A 20,522-nucleotide genomic window follows, 5' to 3' on the forward strand; every position below is an offset into this window, starting at 1 on the left:
GAAAAGAATAGATCTAAGATATCAAAATGTTACGGGATTTGAACATTGAATTTTTAGTATTTAATTACTTATTCTTATATAAATAATCTTTATGTACTATCCTTAGATTGATAGTACATATTCTTAAATAATTTTTATAAATTTATACGTAGTTAATACAAATACGTCTCAATTAACTTTTTTCTATAAAATTATTTGGTCTTGATTAACTTTTTTCTATAAAATTATTTGATTTGTAATTATTATTCGTACCTAAATAAAAAGTTTAACTGTTGATATATTTAAGTTTGTTTCATTGTTGATATTTAAAATTTACTTTGATTATATTTAATTAGTGTTTCATGTATTATTTAAGACATTTAAATTACAATAATATTAAAATTAATATTATCAATATTTAAAATCAAAGAATTCACTCAAATACTTAAACTAACTGCCAAATAGAAATTATAATTAAACATATTTTATGTTTAAACTTAATTCTTTTTCTACGTTATAATATCAGTATTTTTTTTTTCATCACTTCAAAATATATTTTTTATTTATTCTCTTTCATAAATTTTATATCTTTTTAATTTTTTATTTATTATCCCTCAATTATTCCATCTTCTAATTTTTTTATATATTAATATAAAATTATTATAAAATAAAACATAAATTTAAATATATATATATATATATATATATATATATATATATATATATATATATATATATATATATTTCCACTGCTTCAATTTTTTACAATACATTGTGACTATAATTTATTATATTTATTAAACTTTATAAACTTTTTTATAATGAATAAAAACAGACAATAAAAAAATAAAATAAAGAAGAGTTTTATTTATTTACCTATTTATTTACGGAAAAGTAAAAAAAAAATATTAAAAAAATATTTATTTATTTTAATTAATTTAAAAAGTATATATAATATTAATTATTAAAAAAATATTATAAATAAATAAGTTGAATAAACTTACTTAGTGTTAGAGATTAAATAAACGAAATGGTTATGCTAAAAATAAACGAAATCAAACACCCCCAATATTATAGTCATACATTATGCAATCCTAGTTTTCTGGTAAAACTTAATAGTAAAATATTTACCGTTGCAAAATCTGTTGTCTTTGTAGTCCTAAAATGATATTTATGAGTAGGCAAAAATTGTATATAATATAAAATGATACTTAGCACCACATTAATTTAGATTATCAGGTTCTAGCACTACATTAATCCAGGTTATCAGATTTTATAATCCATGTCATCAGTTATTTTCTCTCTCCTTCTATTTTTCTTAATTAAATTTTGTTTTTCATTATATTATATATTATCTAAAAATTATCTATATTAATATTAATTCAAAATATAAGCATTATTTTTATAAATGTACCTACTTCCTAATTTTTATATTTTATATTATATACAGTGGCGGACCTAAAGGGCTGACCTCCCCCAACTTTAAAATTATTTGTTTATATATATATATATATAACAAGTAACTTTTAGTTCAGTCGTCTTTGTAGAATGGTGAACTTGAGGTCAGGTGTTCAAACATCTTGGCCTTCACCTCTAATTTATTTATTATATTTTAAAATATAATTTATCTATAAATATAATTTTGTTAAAATAATTATTATTAATATTTTATTTTATAATAACAATATTTTCTAATATACAAATATTTATAATAATACATAAATTTTAATTAATATATAAATAAGATTTATTTATATAAATAAAGTATAAAAAATTATATATAAAATAATGTAAATCATATAATAATATTATTTATTTTAAAATTATATTTATATAATAATTATACATTATTTTTTATTTATTTCAATATAATAATAAAAATTACTTATAAAAAATATAAAAAATTATATATAAAATAATGTAAATTATATAATAATATTATTTATTTTAAAATTATATTTATATAATAATTATACATTATTTTTTATTTATTTCAATATAATAATACAAATTACTTATAAAGGGTAAAATATAAAAATTAAATAAAGAATTTGTTATATTATTTAAATAAAGAATTTGATATATTATTTTTATATGTATTAATATTCTATAATTGTAATCTTGAGTGTCTATTCACTTGATAATATATGTTTATCACGTTTTTTTACTTTTGTTCTTATTTATATTTTTTATTTTTTTTTATATTCTCATAAAACTAGGCTGAAACCTATTAAATTAGATTTTCATATTATTTTATATAGTTAGTTTTTTTATGAATTTGTTTTTGTGTTGCATTTGATGAAAAATTTATTGGGAATTACAAGTGAGTTATCACTTTGTCTACAAAGAGGAGATCAAAATATAGTTCAAGCCATGTCATTGATTGCGAGTTCGAAAAATCAATTACAAAAATTTAGAGAAGATGGATGGCATGATATTTTGGACCAAGTTAACCGTTTTTGTCTAATTACAATCAATCTCAATACTTGATATGAATGAACATATGATAATTGATAGCAATGGTAGGGGAAGAGGAAAAGGGGAACTCATCACTAATCTTCATCATTATCGTGTGAAAATCTTTTGTCAGGTATAATAAATATTATTTATTATCTATTATCTATAAATAGTTATTATTTATTATTTAATGCTAAGTTGTTGACTTGATTATGCAAGAAATGAATAATCGTTTTTCAGAAGTTAATACAAAATTACTTGATTGCATATCATGTCTTCATCCCAGAAATTCATTCTCCAAATTTGATATTCGTAAACTCATTCGTCTTGCCAAACTTTATTCCGAAGATTTCACAGGCAGTGATTATTTATTTTTGGAACAACAACTTCATGCTTACTTATTTAATTTGCGGGATGATCCTCAATTTTCTTCAATTGAAGACTTGGGAATTTTTGCTTAGAAATTGGTTGCAACAGAAAAAACATATAGTCTTTCTATTGGTTTATCGATTGATAGAGTTGGCTTTAGTTTTACCAGTTGCAACTGCATCCGTTGAAAGAGTTTTTTCTGCAATGAAGACCGTGAAGACTGATTTGCGTAATCGAATGGGAGATGAATGGATGAATGATAGTTTAGTTGTATATGTTGAGAAAGATATTTTCTCAACAATTGAAAATGAGCCAATATTGCAATATTTTCAACAAATGGAATCTCGTAGAATAAATTTGTCTTCTTTTGTACAGACTCATGGACTAGAATAATTTAGTAATTGTGCTTATTAGTATTTTGTAATTATTCTTGTTAGTATTTTTATGTAATTACCAAGTAAAATTTTAATTAGAAAATGCATTTATTTGATCGCCAAAAAATGCTACGTTACTATGTATTTGGCCCCCCCGAGAAAACATTTCTAGGTCCGCCATTGTTTATATATATATATATATATATATTATATATATTAAAGTTCATTGAAACTCAAATCATATGAAATTCAGTTGACTCTCTTAGTCTTAGTCCTTGTTTAGTCCAAAAGTTCAATTCACTCGAAAGCGGGTAGCCGAAAAGCGGTTTTTGGATATTTGGTTTGCTTTTTCTAGGTCTTTTAAGAAGGGACGCCATATAGTTCAGGAAGGACTTAACATCATAGAACTGACTGATGAATCATCTAGCTATAAGACAGACAGAAGGGGGGCCTAGAGCACTTCATCGCTTATTTAAAGATAAAGAGGCTTCTAGACAATGCGTAGTCAAAAACAAATATTTCTCGCAAGTATCTTTTTTCTGGGAACATGGTTAACAATAAATTATTTAGTGAACGATTCTTCATCCACCGAACCAAAAAATGCTCAAGTTTATACCACCATTCGGCCGGTCAGTGAAAAAGTAAATAAGCGATGAGGCCAGCAAGGTCTACCAATCAACACCCAAAACTAGTACATCAAACTACCCACGGTTAACAACAAACCCGTTTGAATATATATATATATATATATATATATATATATATATATATAAACAATTTTTTTTATTATAAATGCACATACATTTATAATTTTATATTTATTTGTTACATTATATATATATTATATTATTTTTCATCATTAATTTTATATAAATATATTTTATCTTTTATCATACATTTTTTCACCCATCATATTTATATATATAATATTTTCTTTATAAATAATTTTTATGTCAATATAAAAATTAACTAATTGGTAATAAATATTAAATACAAAATATATATACATACACAAAATAATAAAATTATTTTAACAATCATAAGTGGTCTATCGATTTAAGTGTTCACATTTCATGCTTAAGACCAGGGTCCGAATCCCAAAACATGTAAATTTATATTTTCAAGAATGTATTCTTGACTATAATATATGTGACGCAACTTTTAAACAAATTATAGGTATTTCAAAGTGTGAGGTCGGAATTAGTGGTTGGTTTGACGAATATTTGAAAGTGTGAAGTCACGAGATGGAGGTCGGGTGGTGGATAGTTTATCGAGTGTGAGGTCGGAATTAGTGGTTGGTATGACGAACATTTGAAAGTGTGATGTCACGATATGGAGGTCGGGTGGTAGGTGGTGGGTGATTTATCGAGTGTGAGGCCAAAATTAGTGATTGATTTGGTGAGCATTTGAAAGTGTGAGGTCACGAGATGGAGGTCGGGTGGTGAGTGATTTATCAAGTGTGAGGTCGGAATTAGTGGTTGGTATGAGAAGCATTTGAAAGTGTGAGGTCACGAGATGGAGGTCGGGTGGTGGGTGGTTTGTCAAGTGTGAGGTTGAAATTAGTGGTTGGTATGACAAGCATTTGAAAGTGTGAGATCACGAGATGAAAGTCGGGTGGTGGGTGGTTTGTCGAGTGTGAGGTCGGAATTAGTGGTTGGTTTGACGAACATTTGAAAATGTGAGGTCATGAGATGAATGTATGTTAATATTAAGTTTAAGATTAAACTTAATTTTTACAAACTAAACTAATGTTAAATTAATTAGATTTTAATAATATTAATTTTATTTAAAATATTTATAGAAAAATAATATTTTATATATATATTCCTATTCGTGCAAATGCACGTGATTCATGCTATATATATATATATAATTGTAAGTGTGTAATTGGTTCAGTTTATTGATTGAATTGACATTAAAAACGTATGTCGGTTTACTAAATTTTAAATCGTCAGTTTGATGGGTTCAGTTTGACAGTTAGAGAATCGATTTGGTCGGTTTAATCGGTTTGATTCATTAACAAATTTATTAAAATAAATTATATATATATATATATATATCAATACAACCAATACACATTTTATTGTATATGAACAAATACAAATATTATTTATAAGATTCAATGACATAATTCATTAATCACTAACATCATTTTTAAAACACAAATGCATTATACTCAGATTTTTTATTAAGCATTACACTAAAAATGTATCAACAATTTTGAAATTAAATTTGTCTAATACAAATAATAATAATTAATATTTTTTATAATTTACTAACAAATCTCAAAGTTAATGATATTCTCTTATTTTTATTATTATTAGGTTAAATGTGGTATTCATCATTGTCAGTTTAAGTATCGATTTTTCTTCTCATCTTATGTAAACATTACTTTTTAAGTAGTCTGTTTGTGCGGTTTCAGTAGCATTGAACCGACAAATCAAATCGTTGTGATCAGTTTAGTAAAAAGGAAATTGTAATAAATTCGGTTTGGCCAGTTCAGTTTGATATTTAGTTTGGTTTGAACAATTATGGTTCAATTTGATCAGTTTTTATTTTTAGAAAAAATGACTTAGTGTCATTTTATTGAAAACTCCCAAATGGAAAGAAAACGGACATAGTTTATTTGTTTATTTTAACAACCTAAAATAGAAAAAGTTTGGAAAATCAAAAATAATACAAACATACAAGTCTTATGAATTACAACAAATGAATGATCAAATCTAACAAATCAAATTATCTCATTTTGAAGTCATTTTTCTTCGTGATTTCAGAATATCGAATCCCCATTTATTGCATATGTCCCAATTCCTTTCATCTTTGGAAACACGTCTCCATGTATCAATTAGAGTTTGGCAATCAATCTTCACATCATTCCATACCTCAACCGCCCTCCTTCAGGTACTTCAATAAATCCTAACATTTCTCTCGCTCCACGTGTGATAGATAACCGAGGCAAATCCACAAATAAAATGCTTTCTGGAAATTTTCTACTTTTTGCTCTAGCTAAGGAAACCTCCTTAATTCCTTGCCAATCCCTTGGAAAATTAGTTAACCCTATAGCCAATACAAATTCAACCCATAATAGCTTGGTAAATGGACAACACTCGAACAAATGATTAATATATTCTTCATTTACCTCACATAAAAGGCAACTAATATCCAGAATAGCCATATATCTTTGAATCTGATCACGCGTGTTAAGCCTCTCCCGAAAAGCTAACCAAAGGATGAAACGATGCCTTGGAATAGCCTTTGATGACCATACGCGTAACATCCTAAAAATTAGCTTTTCCAGACCGAGAAATCTTCGGTCCTGACAGAGATCCAAGACCGTGGATGATGGAACCCAGAACCGAGTTGTCCGACCGATGATCCTAAAGATTAGAACTTAACAGGCAAGTAACTTTTCTATATTGTTTTCTAAACCCACACAATGCTATTTATTCATGTATTTCATATAAACGATGCATAAGGTTTTCAAAGTATGTTTTCATTGCATGTCCATAATTTTTAAAGAATGATGTTTTTAAGCTAAGGGGAATGGAATCAAAGTGATAATGATGAAGGAATTGACGAATATGGGAGGATGGCTACCAGCATGAGCTCTGGTAGTCTGATTCCAAAATATGGCTGACGAATTGATGGATGGATGCCTTCCCTTGAGGATCAGCTCTCAAGGCTAAGGTCCCAATACGGCTTAAGATGTAACTGTACATTTGTTACTGATGATATAACCTTAAAAGTCCTCATGGATGCAATGCAGAATAAATGTTTTTTAATGTCTTCTTTTAAATGCTTGTTGGGTCTATCGATTCACTATGCTTGTGTGATGTAGGGACCCATCCACGGATTTTAGATGAAAGGTGAAGGGGGATGTTAGATAAATTAGACCGGTTAAAATAAGAACCTAACAAAACAAACTTCCTGTGCAGGAGAACGGTTAAAGAACCAGGATCGGTTAAGCAACCCAACCGGTTAAGAATTCAATCGATCAGGAAGACAAGACCGGTCAAAAAAGAAGACCAAAACCGGAAGTTATCCGGTTAACCTAAACAACCGATCGGTGCAAATAGATACTTTGAGTATCTGTTGAAGATGATACCAAAGGGACAGACCTTAGTATTGCCATATTCATACAAGTCTGAGGACAATCTGCAGGCTGCAGAAGACCGTCCGACAAGATCTTTCTACTCCGGGATAAATCAGAGGCGCAACCCTCTAGGTGCAGGCAACTGTCCAACCGACAGTTACTATATTAAGTAAAAGACAAAACTGGCCGGTTTGACCTATACACTGGAAGCCTAAAACGGCAGGTCTGAATCACTGAACCTCTGCTCAACCAATCAAATTCAAGGAGATGAAATGTGACCGTTGGCACATTTCACCTATAAAAGAAGGAGCTGAAGAGGAGTAAATGCAGTTTTTGAGGAGTTACAAGCTACAAGAGAAAACATTTAAGAGCTGCACCAACCCAAGTTATAAGTGATCTTTATCTCTCTAAATTAAAAGAGTTTAAGCGTGTATTTGAAGTGAGATTACAATTTCGGTGAGAATTGTACGAGTGTTATCGAGCAGCAAATAAGTCTCGATCGGATTGTGTTTGTGTATTCCTTAGTGAATATCCTTCTCGCGGTTTCGAGAGGAAGGGGTGACGTAGGAGTTTCATCTCCGAACATTCATAAAATCTGTCTTGTTGTTTACTATCTGCCGGCTTTACATACTAACCGATCCTATCTAAACCGATCCACTAAACCAACTTTATCAAAATCTGGTTCTATTCATCTTGTGTGTGTGCTGCTTCAACCTGAAACAAACCACTTTCGCACTTGAACTCAGTTCAAGGGTTTGTGACAGTTTGTGTAGTATTGAAACCCCGGTGTTAATCTCTAACCGGATTAAACACCAATCCTTGAGTGCAAACTGGTCAAACCCCGGTTCGCCAGCCGTGACCTAGATCCTAACAATTGGTATCAGAGCAGTTAGTTTCAATACTCAAGCAAGCATATTTTTCGATAAACTTCCAATGCTAGAAGGTGACGAATTTGTCAACTGGAAGGCACGCATGCACCTGCACTTAATCACCATGGATGACGAGATGCAGTTCATCCTGACTGAAGGACCGGTAAAGATTGATAAAGATATGGAGGAATGGACAAAAGAAGACAGGAGAAGAAACAATCTGGACAACCATGCCAGAAACCGCATCATCAACGGTTTGGACAGGAATACGTTCTGTAAGGTCAGAGATTGCCAAACCGCAAAGGAAATATGGGAAACGGTGATCCAAATTCATGAGGGAAATGAAAGAACCAAGGAAAACAAGATAATTGTGGCTACTCAGAAGTTTGAAAATATCAAGATGAAACCGGGAGAAACAATGAGGGAATACAATGACCGGTTCACAGATGTGATAAACGAGCTATCAACTCTTGGAAAGAAGTATGATAACAAGGAAATCATCATGAAAGCGCTAAGATCTCTTCCAAGTGCATGAGATATAAAGACAATGGTGATGAGAGAATCAAACTGTCTAAACAAGATGAAGCTACACGATGTATTCGAAGATCTTAAGGAATATGAGTTTGAAATGAGATCTAGGACTGAAGATGAAGTTCCAGCCTCAACCTCAACTAAAGCATTGGTCACATCCATAGAACCGGTTGCTCCTGCACCGGTCAGAACCGCTGAACAGTTTACCGAGGATGCTATGGCAATGCTTGCACAGAAATTTGGCAGATTCATGAAGAGAAGCCAACCGACAAACAAAAACAACTATAACTACGGTGATAAATCTAATATTATATGTTATAACTGCAATTATTTGGGACATTTCAGATGGGAATGCAGAAAACCGAGACGGGATGACCGGAAACCGGATGATCAGAACCACCGAAACAACTATCAACAAACCGGTGAAGGAAGTGAAGTTCAGAAAGCACTGATAGCCGATGACGGATGAAGCTTATGGGCTCACAGTGACAACGATGATGAACTCACATGTCTCATGGCAAATGAGGAACAGGTATTTGACTCTCCCTTTGAAGAATTTACTAAAGATGAATTATTTAATGCACTAAATGACATGGTAGCAGAGTATAAGAACCTATTAACACTAATACCAACCCAACTCAACTTTAGAACCAACCCCATAGCACCAACCTTGACCGAACCAAAAACCATCTAAATTGGTAAAATCCTAGAAACCGAGACAGCACCTGAACTATCCTCTAAGACCGAACAGCTCAAGGAGTCAGTTCAAGAATTGACCGAAGAGGAAGATGCCCGAACTCAGTATCGAATATCCGCATGGAAAAGATCCAGTGAAATGGTGAATCAGATGTCTAAGTACAAGAGACATCCCAAATGCAAATTTGGTCTTGGGTATAAAGACAACAAATCCGCCAACCAGAACCATTCGGACAAAATGAAGCTCACAAAAGACAACTTTCCCTTTGTAAGATTTGTCAAGAGCTCTTCAACTGATGATGAGGAACAAAGTGACTCAAAACCGGACGACGAAATAACCTATGTAAGTCCAACTGACTCTGAAAAATGGCTTCACCCTGAGAAAAGGAAAGCCAACCCGCCCAAAGGTAAGCAAGCCGATCCACATAGGATAAACCAAAGGCCACTTCCGAATAAGGCACTCTTAGGAAAACAAAAAGACGCCAAACCGAGTACAGGAAAACTAGTTAGAACCATAACCGGGAAAGTTGTCCGACTTATTAAAGTCTGGATACCTAAGGGACTAATCACTTGTGGACCCAAGTAAATGTGGGTACCAAATAGTTGTAAATATGTATATTTTGCAGAATATGAAGAAACGGCTAGGAAACTCCGAGTGGTACCTGGATAGCGGTTGCTCCAAACACATGACTGGAAACAACAATCTTCTAACCGACATCAGAATAGAAACCGGTGCAATGATTACTTTCGGTGATAACTCAAGAGGTAGAACTGTGGGCAAGGGTAAGATTGTCCATGGTAATTTAACAATTGACAATGTACTTTTAGTTGAAAACCTACACTTTAACCTACTAAACATTAGTTAGATGTGTGATGCTGGATACACTGTAGAATTCCTTAAACATGCATGCTTAGTTAAAAACTCTCAAGGTAACATACTACTAACCGGAAATAGGTTAGGAAATATATACAAGGTAGACTGGAAAAATAAAGTAGAACATCCTGTTTGCATGGTAGCTAAAACCGATCAAACCTGGCTGTGGCATAAAAGGCTAAACCACCTAAATCTCAAAACCTTAAACTATATCCACGGTAAAAAGCTGGTTGAAGGAATTCCTGATATAGTATTCAATAAGGATAAGGTTTGTTCAGCATGTCAAATGGGTAAACAAACTAAATTAACCTTTAAAAGTAAAGGATACATTCAGTCTAACCGATGCTTAGATCTCCTTCACATGGATTTATTTGGACCGATTAGGGTCGTCAGCCTAGGTGGCATGCTCTACACTATGGTAGTTGTTGATGATTATTCTAGGTATACATGGGTAATATTCTTAGCATTCAAACGTGAAACCGCATCAAATTTAATTACATTCCTTCAGCGTTTACAAAATGAAAAATCAACACGCATAAATAGCATTAGGAGTGATAGAGGAACCAAATTTACAAATAGTACATTAAATGCATTTCTTGATGAATCCGGTATTAGACACGAGTTGTCTAGTGCTAAGACTCCTCAACAGAACGGCCTGGCCGAGAGAAGAAACCGAACTCTCAAAGAAGCCGCAAGGTCCATGATAGCCGATTCGGGTGTTGCTCAAAAATTTTGGACTGAGGCTATCAACACTACATGCTACACACAAAACCGGTCTCTGATTAACAAGTTTCACAACAAAACACTGTATGAAGTATACTTTGACAGGATTCCTAACATTAGGTATCTTAAAATTTTCGGTTGTAAATGTTACATTCACATAAATGGCAAAAATTACCTATCTGCTTTTGATGCAAAATCCGATATTGAGATCATGCTAGGTTACTCAGCAGTTAGTAAAGCATATAGAGTATACAACAATAGAACTTTAACCGCGGAGGAATCTCTTCATGTCGTTTTCGATGAATCAGTTGAAAGTAACACTACATCATCCTTTGATCTACACAACAGATTGGAAAATAACAATATCCATTTTGATAGTGAAGATGAGGTTCCAGTTTTCAGACGGTTTGTCCATGACCAAATGGGTGATGATGAAACCCAGCCGGATCAAGCTGCCACACAGCAGGAAGCTGACACCTTGGTTCAAACTAAGGAAATCGCTCGGTTTGACATTATTGCTCAGCCTACCGATATGTCTAGCCTTGATCAAACAAACGGTGATTTGGTAGACACTCCTAAACCGAATCTCAAAAGGAACACTAACCACCCTCTTGAGCTTATTATAGGTGACCCTTCAAAACCTGTCCAAACTAGGCAACAAATTCTGGAGGAATACTTTAATTCCGCCTTTATATCCCAGATTGAGCCGGAAAGGGTGGATGAAGCATTGTCAGATCCGGATTGGATCTTGGGAATGAAAGAAGAGTTAAACTAGTTTGAGAGTAACAAAGTCTGGTAACTAGTCCTTAGACCGAAAGATCAACCGATCATAGGAACAAGATGGGTATTTAGAAATAAACTCAATGAAGACGGTTTGGTCACGAGGAACAAAGCCAGATTAGTGGCACAAGGATACAAACAGGAAGAAGGCATTGATTTTGAAGAATCATTTGCCCCTGTAGCTAGGATTGAAGCCATTAGGATTTTTCTGGCCTTTGCTGCTTTCAAGAATTTTAAAGTTTTTCAAATGGATGTTAAAAGTGCATTCTTGAATGGTGACCTACGTGAGGAAGTATATGTTGAACAACCACCCGGTTTTAAAAATGCTGACCTGCCTAATCATGTATACCGCTTAAACAAAGCATTGTACGGTCTAAAGCAAGCTTCTAGAGCTTGGTATGATACATTAACCGTATTTCTGTTAAAACATGATTTCACCATAGGTTCGGTGGATAAAACACTATTTAAATTTGAGAAAAAGGAGCATATCCTACTTGTTCAAATATATGTGATGATATCATTTTCGGATCAACCGATCCTAAGCTATGTGATAAATTCTCAACCTTGATGACTAACAAATTTGAGATGAGTATGATGGAAGAATTAAGCTTCTTCCTAGGTCTTCAGGTTAAACAGCTCGAAGGAGGAACTTTCATAAGTCAACTCAAATACACAAAGGAACTTCTAAAGAAATTTGGGATGGACACATGTTCCTCAGCCGCTACACCAATGAGCTCATCAGTCAAATTGGACAAGGATGATGACGGTCAGGCAGTAGACCTGACGGCCTACCGAGGAATCATCAGTTCTCTCATATACCTAACAACAAGTAGACCGGATATACTATTTGCGGTTGGAATGTGTGGAAGATTCCAGGCTAGTCCAAAACAGTCTCACTACACAACCGCTAAGCGAATCTTCAAATACCTAAAGGGAACCCCTGAAGTCGGCCTATGGTATCCAAAGGGATCATCTTTCAACCTCACAAGTTACTCAGATGCAGACTATGCAGGTTGTAAAGTTGACAGAAAGAGTACTAGCGGAACATGCCAATTACTAGGTGATCGGCTTGTTTCATGGCACAGTAAGAAGCAAACATCAGTTGCCACATCAACCGCAGAAGCTGAATACCTGGCAGCCGGAAGTTGATGTTCGCAACTCCTATGGATCCAACAACAACTGAAGGATTTCGGTATCACCGCCGAAGAGTCTCCGATATTCTGTGATAACACGAGTGCCATAGCAATCACGTACAATCTGGTCTTACACTCTAGAACCAAGCACATCGACATAAGGCATCACTTCATCCGGGAACATGTTATGTTGAAGCATATCCGGCTAGAATACGTATCAACAGAACAACAAGTAGCCGATATCTTCACAAAGCCCCTTAAGGAAGCTAAGTTTTCTTACTTCAGAAACATACTTGGTTTAACCGATATTAATCAGCTCATTTCTTAAAATTCTCAAATGTCTAAAAGAAAATCGGTTCGGACAGACAAAACTGGCAGTTCTTCCTAAATTGTCGGAAACCGAATTCGCCAAGGTACTTATTGAATAACCGCTTTGTCTATCAGTCACAGTAAACCGACTGGTTACTTATTGTTTACACTAATTAACCGCATCGAGACTAATGACTGAAAACCGACCGGTTTGGAAATAACGTACTCTGATTATTTAGCTTCCGAACAGAATTGGAACAATTATCTGTGTTTAGATGTATCTGTTCTGAAAAGATACCTTTTCAAAGCAAAATGGTCATACCTTAAAAGACGTGAAGATATGATATCTCTCACCGTCCAGGCCTATGACTCACATCCTAGGTTGTAGACAAACTTATTTCATGCAATATATTTTACCCCATGGTTAATAGAATAAATCACCTGCTATATACTGGATAATACTATAATCCCTCCACTAATATATAAGTTAGGTAAACATTAGACAAAATACTCACAAGCATCAATTTATCATCTCACTAAGACAAAAATGTCTCAGTTTCAAAACATTCTCCATGTTGATTTTAACTCTGCTTAAGGAACTGAGCACTACGAGATATTCAAAATGATCAAGTCTCTTGAAGACACTGGTCTAAAATCCTTTTTAGATGACAAACATGTCATCTTCCCTGAAACCGTTCTAGAGTTCTTCTACAACGTAAGGGTCTTCCGCGGTACTCCGTACTTTGACACCCTTATTCAATCAAGGGTTGGAGAAACCGTGTTTTACTTTTCGGAGAGTGATTTTTCCCAATGCTTCGATCTTCCGAAGCAAGGGCTTACCGATCTAAACGTTCCGGCCGAACTAAATGTCGAAATTTCTTTGAACTTCTCTAGGTCGAACCGTCTGGTCAGTGACCACGGTGCTAGGTCATTATTGAGGGCTGAATACCAGCTTCTCAATGATATCATCGGTTGGGGCATCCTGGGTAAGGATGTGACCAATACTTACTGTGCCACAATTTTCAACATGATGACCGCTATCACAACAGATACGCCGGTCAACTGGTCCAGGGTGCTGTTTGATGTCTTGATCTGGATAATCACCACTCGCCATACCGGTCTCATTCCCCAAATCAGCTTCCTACTAATGGAACTCGGGGTTCCGCTCTGTCCGGGCGAAGGGCTGAACTAGGTCCAAGTCATAACGAGGGAAGTTGTCGACTCGTTCTATGAGCGGTTCGAGAAAGCCTGGAAAATGAAGAACCGTCATCTCAACTCCTCCGGCAATTAAGTCACTACTTTCTACAACCGGTCATTTTGCTGTACGTACCGGTTTTATTGTCATCCTACTCTATTATGATCTTTTCGGTTAATCTATGTGTCTTTTGGCTTGCTGTAACTCCATTTTCATTAATGAAAAGTAACTTTTGATTTCCAACTACATGGGAAATTACACTAACCTAGTTACTTCCTAACTAGATTCTCCACCTCGAGCTCCGCAACCGGTCAAAAGTAACTCCTTCCCAAGGAGTTTTGGAAACATAAATATTCCCAACACTAATAAGACAAAACGGAATTTTAGCATTAAATGCTCCCATTTTCCCTCCAATCTCAAATCTATATAAGGAACCCCCTTTATCAATTCAGCATATCTCCAAACAACTTATAATTTTTTTAACTCTCTCTCTCTTAGCAAGACTTGAAAGAATGTCTAACCATACTCTAAGAAATTATCTATGCATCGATTTCGACTCCGTCCTCCAGATTGAGGATCTTGAAGTGAAGGAACTCCTCTTTGAATCCCTCATTGACACCAGCCTTCGTGACTTTCTCGAAAAATTCGGACCCATCTACATTCCAGAGGTAATGGAATTCTTAAAAAATGCAGCCATATCCGGCGATGCCATTACTTCCGGAGTGAAAAACCACATCTTTGTTCTTCACGAAAGCGAATTCTCCCGGATGTTCAATCTGCCCACTGAAGGGTTCTCCGATTTCCCATCCCGGGTGGGGAGTGCAGCGGTTGACTATGCGGAATTGTTCTCCGGAACTGAGGTACCGGTGGAAAACTACGGTCTGAAAACCCGCCTCACCCATCACATCCAACTCCTTCACGAGATCGTCAACCGATCTATCATCTGCCAATCTCCGAACCAACACTATTCCAAGAAAGTCTTCGACATGATGACCTACATCATCAGCAACACCCCCATCAACTGGTCATCGGTCATCTTCAATAACCTGAAGACCATGGTCGAAACAAAGAAAGGTTTCGGTTATGCCCCCCCTCACATAAGCCGGTTCCTTCGTACACACCATCCAAATCTTGGACCGGGTACCCGGCGTACCTATCAAATGTTCTCCACGAGGAAGGGGTGGAGGACAAACTCTCTAAAATAATTATTACCTAATTTATAATCATGTATCTTGTGTACTTTAAACCGATCTGTGTATCGGTCTCTATTATGCTCTCTTTCATTGAATGATCATTTAAATTTCTAAGTTCGAAAACCGAGTCAAAATTGCATTATTAGAATATCGGTCTAAATGATCAACCGGTTAAAAGCGCTAATCGCTTCCTTAAATCACCGGTTAAATAACTGTCTCATGAATAGAACGGCTACATTAAATAACTGCTTCATCACCGGTTAAATAACCGCATCAAATTTCCGCCCAATGTTTGCCGGTCATCGCTTGCCGCTCAAAGCCATTTTGGAGGGAAAATTCCCGCCCAAACTTGATGTGACAGTTCGCGGCGGTTGAAATTCCAACCCGCGAGTATAAATATGGTCCTTAGTCAATTTATCTCATTCTTACGCGAAACGTCTTTCTCTCTAGCTTTCAAATCTCTCGAATCTCTCAAATCTCTCATGCTCTCGATCTCTCGGTCTCTTCAACTCACAATGGGTCGCGAATCTGTGCTTTTCACCCACATCGTCCAAGTCGACTTCGATGAAATTCAAGCAAATGGATCGGCGGAAGCAAAACGGGTGTTAACCCAAATTTCTGAGTCCGGTCTTGAACACTTCTTAAACGGACTGTTCATCTTGTATCATGAAGCGGTTACCGACTTCTTTCAAACTTCCGCACTCAGCGAAGGAACAATAACCGCAACAATAGGCGGAAAACCGTTCAAACTCACCATGGAGTCGGTTGCTGAGGTCCTCCATCTACCAACCGAGGGGAGCGACTTCTCGGTGGTTACAGACGAGAATACATTCCAAGCGGTTTGCCGGGATGTTTCGGATACTGTGGTACCAATAGCAGTATCCGGTAAGAAAACCTCACTCAAACCGGAACATAGATCGCTATGCGAGATTCTATCTAAGTCGGTTCAAGCACGGGGAGGCAACTATGATAGCCTCATCTGAATGAAGATCGATATGATTGCCGGTTTAGTCAGCGACACTAAAATTAACTAGGCAAAGGTAATTTTCACCAACCTATGTGAGATGGTGGATCCTTTATCTAAACGGTCATGGGGATACGCCGTTCCACTCGGCAAACTGATGCGCCATTTCAACGCTGAAACCAGCCCTGGTGTTTTCCTCTCCCCCAGCAAAATCGTAAAATCCCATCACTTTATTAGACCGGAGGAGAAATATGGAAAAACAAAGGTCTCCGGCAATACAAGTGGTCGAAGAACGTCACAAGCTAAAAAGAAAAAGGCTCCGGCTAAAGACAAATCCAGAAGCAAGGCGGATCAGCAACCGACCGGATCGGCTAATCCACATTCCGACACCCTCCATACGGAAAATTCGGCATCTAGCTCTAGCCGGACTCTTTCACACCACACCGAGGAGGATCGGACTGGCAAAGGGAAAGAGACGGTGGTCGAAGAACAATCGGCCAGAACTGATAATATTGATGCCGGTTCGGGTAGACAACCGGAAGAAAATGAAACCGCGGATGAAAGCATTCGGCAAATGGGAGAAGATCTCGTCAAACAAATCATGAAAGAAATTCACGTTCAGGCTCACGTTGCAAGCGACGTCTACTTTCAATGGGCCCTGAACCGGCAGGAAATCTTCTACACCAACATGCTACCGGAACATCCCGCTGACCGAAAATAAGAAAAACTGGTTGATATGGAAACGGAGGTCATCAACCTTACAAAGGCTAAGAGTGTCTTGACCGCTCTTCGAAGAAGTAAGATGGTCGAACTGCATGCCTGGTTACTCGGACTCACCGAACATATCCAACTTCTTCGAGAAAAGCACATCCCTGGGACGGAGGAATCCCAGTTCGAGTGCCTAGTGCTTGATATGCTAACGGTCAAAGAACGGGAACTGACCGATGAATTGGCACGGTTGGAAGCGGAACCCGAGCACCAAGAGGCTTCAACCTTCTCCAGATCCAATCCTGAGAATGATGGCGGTCCGAATCCGGACGAAGACGAGCATATCTCTCCTCAATAGGACCCTATAATCAACGACACCGAACTCGGGACGGGTACACCTCCCACTGATCAGCACGTATCTCTTCAAACTGACAATGAATCGGTACCAGCTGTAACAGAAGAAAGGGTAAAGGACATAATCGAAGAATTTATCAACGGAGCCATCCTGCCGTGGCAAAAGAAGATAAAAGAAACCGCGACTAAATCCATCGAGATGATTGAGTCTACCAATAAACAGTTGGAAACCGCGGTTGGACGGATTACGTCCGTTGAAGACAAATACGGTCTTACTGACCTTTTGTTCAGTGACACAACTGATAGAACTAAGGCATTGGAGACCGTAACTAAGAAGCTGGAGACCGATATCGCTCATACCAGCCAAAAGGTCGGTTTGACAGAACTACACCTAATAACAACCGATCAAAGGCTGAACAAGATTGAAGGGGATCTGTCCCAATCCGGTGTCCAGGCCGGATCCATACTCGAAGAAATAGCAACGCTTAAGGAGAAGCATGCCAAGACCGAAGCCGATCTAAAGGCGGTCACCGAACAATTGGCGGAGATGGTAGCGGCAAAGCTGGCAGCCGACAAAGCACTTGAAGAAGCAAATGAGCTCGCGGCTCAAAAGATTCAGGATGCCCTGGATGAGCAAGTCCGACTTCAAAAGAAAACGGCACTGGCGGATGCGAACCTGGCCGGACATATGCAAACATTAGAAAACATTGCATCGGCCGTGGCGATTCAGCAAAATGAAGATGCGGCTCGACTAATCGGCCAACAGCTAGCATTCAATGAGTTCACCGACGCCCATAAGAAATCGAAGGCGGCTGCTTCTCCATCCGGACCGACTACCAGAAAAAGAAAGGCTTCTTCCAAGAGGGAAGCAATTTCAGAGCTATTGGACAACGTTGCTGAAGCGGTTGTCGATCCTCCAATCAACCCGCTTTCGCAAGAAGATGACGAACTTGAAGACGAAACTGTACCGTTGACCAAAAGACCGCGGGGTCTTGAAGCGATTCCACTTAGATCGTTCGCTCCACCGGCTTCACCTTTCACTAGTACTTCAGGCGGTCAAGGATCCTCCTCCAGGCCTGGCGCCGATCCTTGCAACCCGGGCAAGGGAAGGGCGACTGAACAAATGCTGGAAAAATACCTGCCCAAGAAAAAGAGATAGAAGTTTTCTTTAATTATATATTACCTATGTTTTAACTTAGTATAATTTTATATATATCAAGTAATTTTGGAAACCGGCCTACACTTTCATTCTTTCATGGTTTTGAATATTTTAAATAAAATAATCAAAAAGGGAGAAATTGTTAGATAAATTAGATCGGTTAAAATAAGAACCTAACAAAACAAACTTCATGTACAGGAGAACGGTTAAAGAACCAGGATCGGTTAAGCAACCCAACCGGTTAAGAATTCAACTGATCAGGAAGACAAGACCGGTCAGAAAAGAAGACCAAAACCGGAAGTCATCCGGTTAACCTAAACAACCTATCGGTGCAAATAGATACTTTGAGTATCTATTGAAGATGATACCAAAGGGACAGACCTTAGTATTACCATATTCATACAAGTCTGAGGACAATCTGCAGGCTGCAGAAGACCGTCCGACAAGATCTTTCCACTCCGGGATAAATTAGAGGCGCAACCCTCCAAGTGTAGGCAACTGTCAAACCGACAGTTACTATATTAAGTAAAAGACAAAACTAGCCGGTTTGACCTATACACTAGAAGCCTAAACCGCCAGGTCTGAATCACTGAACCTCTGCTCAACCAATCAAATTCAAGGAGATGAAATGTGACCGTCGGCACATTTCACATATAAAAGAAGGAGCTGAAGAGGAGTAAATGCAGTTTTTTAGGAGTTACAAGCTACAAGAGAAAACATTTAAGAGATGCACCAACCCAAGTTATAAGTGATCTTTATCTCTCTAAATTAAAAGAGTTTAAGCATGTATTTGTAGTGAGATTACAATTTCGGTGAGAATTGTACGAGTGTTATCGAGCAGCAAATAAGTCTCGATCGGATTGTGTTTGTGTATTCCTTAGTGAATATCCTTCTCGCGGTTTCGAGAGGAAGGGGTGACGTAGGAGTTTCATCTCCGAACATCCATAAAAACCTGTCTTATTATTTACTATCTGCCGGCTTTACATACTAACCGATCCTATCTAAACCGATTTACTGAATCCCAAAACCGATCCACTAAACCGACTTTATCCAAATCCGGTTCTATTCATCCTGTGTGTGTGCTGCTTCAACCTGAAACAAACCACTTCCGCACTTGAACTCGGTTCAAGGGTTTATGACAGTTTGTGTAGTATTGAAACCCCGGTGTTAATCTCTAACCGGATTAAACATCAATCCTTGAGTGCAAACCGGTCAGACCCCGGTTCGCCAGCCGCGACCTAGATCCTAACAGGAGACTTGGAGTGGAGAGTATGGTGTAGGAGATGCACGTGGAAGGAGGGACCGAGACCGTATGACTGACTTTTTTATCACCATTTACAATAGATATGTCTAAAAGGCACCCTAGCGCTTCCGCATATATGACCGAATTTACGTTGAATTAGGTGTAGGAAATTAGGATTTTAGGGCGTCACAATAGGAGTGGAGCCCATCCAACAATTTGCCCTCTCTCCCGTATAATGCTCCATACCTTGCTGGATTTTATCTTTCCTCCGTATCCCATAAATGAATATCGACTCTATCATGTAATTTGATGTTGTTAATATGATCAAGAACCCACCTCTCTTCCGGAACTAATCCCACTTCACGTCTTGCATGTCCCTAACTGTGGCAGTCGAGCAATCCCTCCTTGTACGCATATTTCAGAACTCCTCCCTATGAATAAGCGGCTGACTCTCAAACCATGAATCATGCCAAAATAACGTACCTCATCCGTCTCCAAGTCGTATGTCGAATAAAGACG

Source organism: Impatiens glandulifera, chromosome 1 (assembly GCF_907164915.1).
Source record: "Impatiens glandulifera chromosome 1, dImpGla2.1, whole genome shotgun sequence".
NCBI classification, from domain to species: Eukaryota; Viridiplantae; Streptophyta; class Magnoliopsida; order Ericales; family Balsaminaceae; genus Impatiens; species Impatiens glandulifera.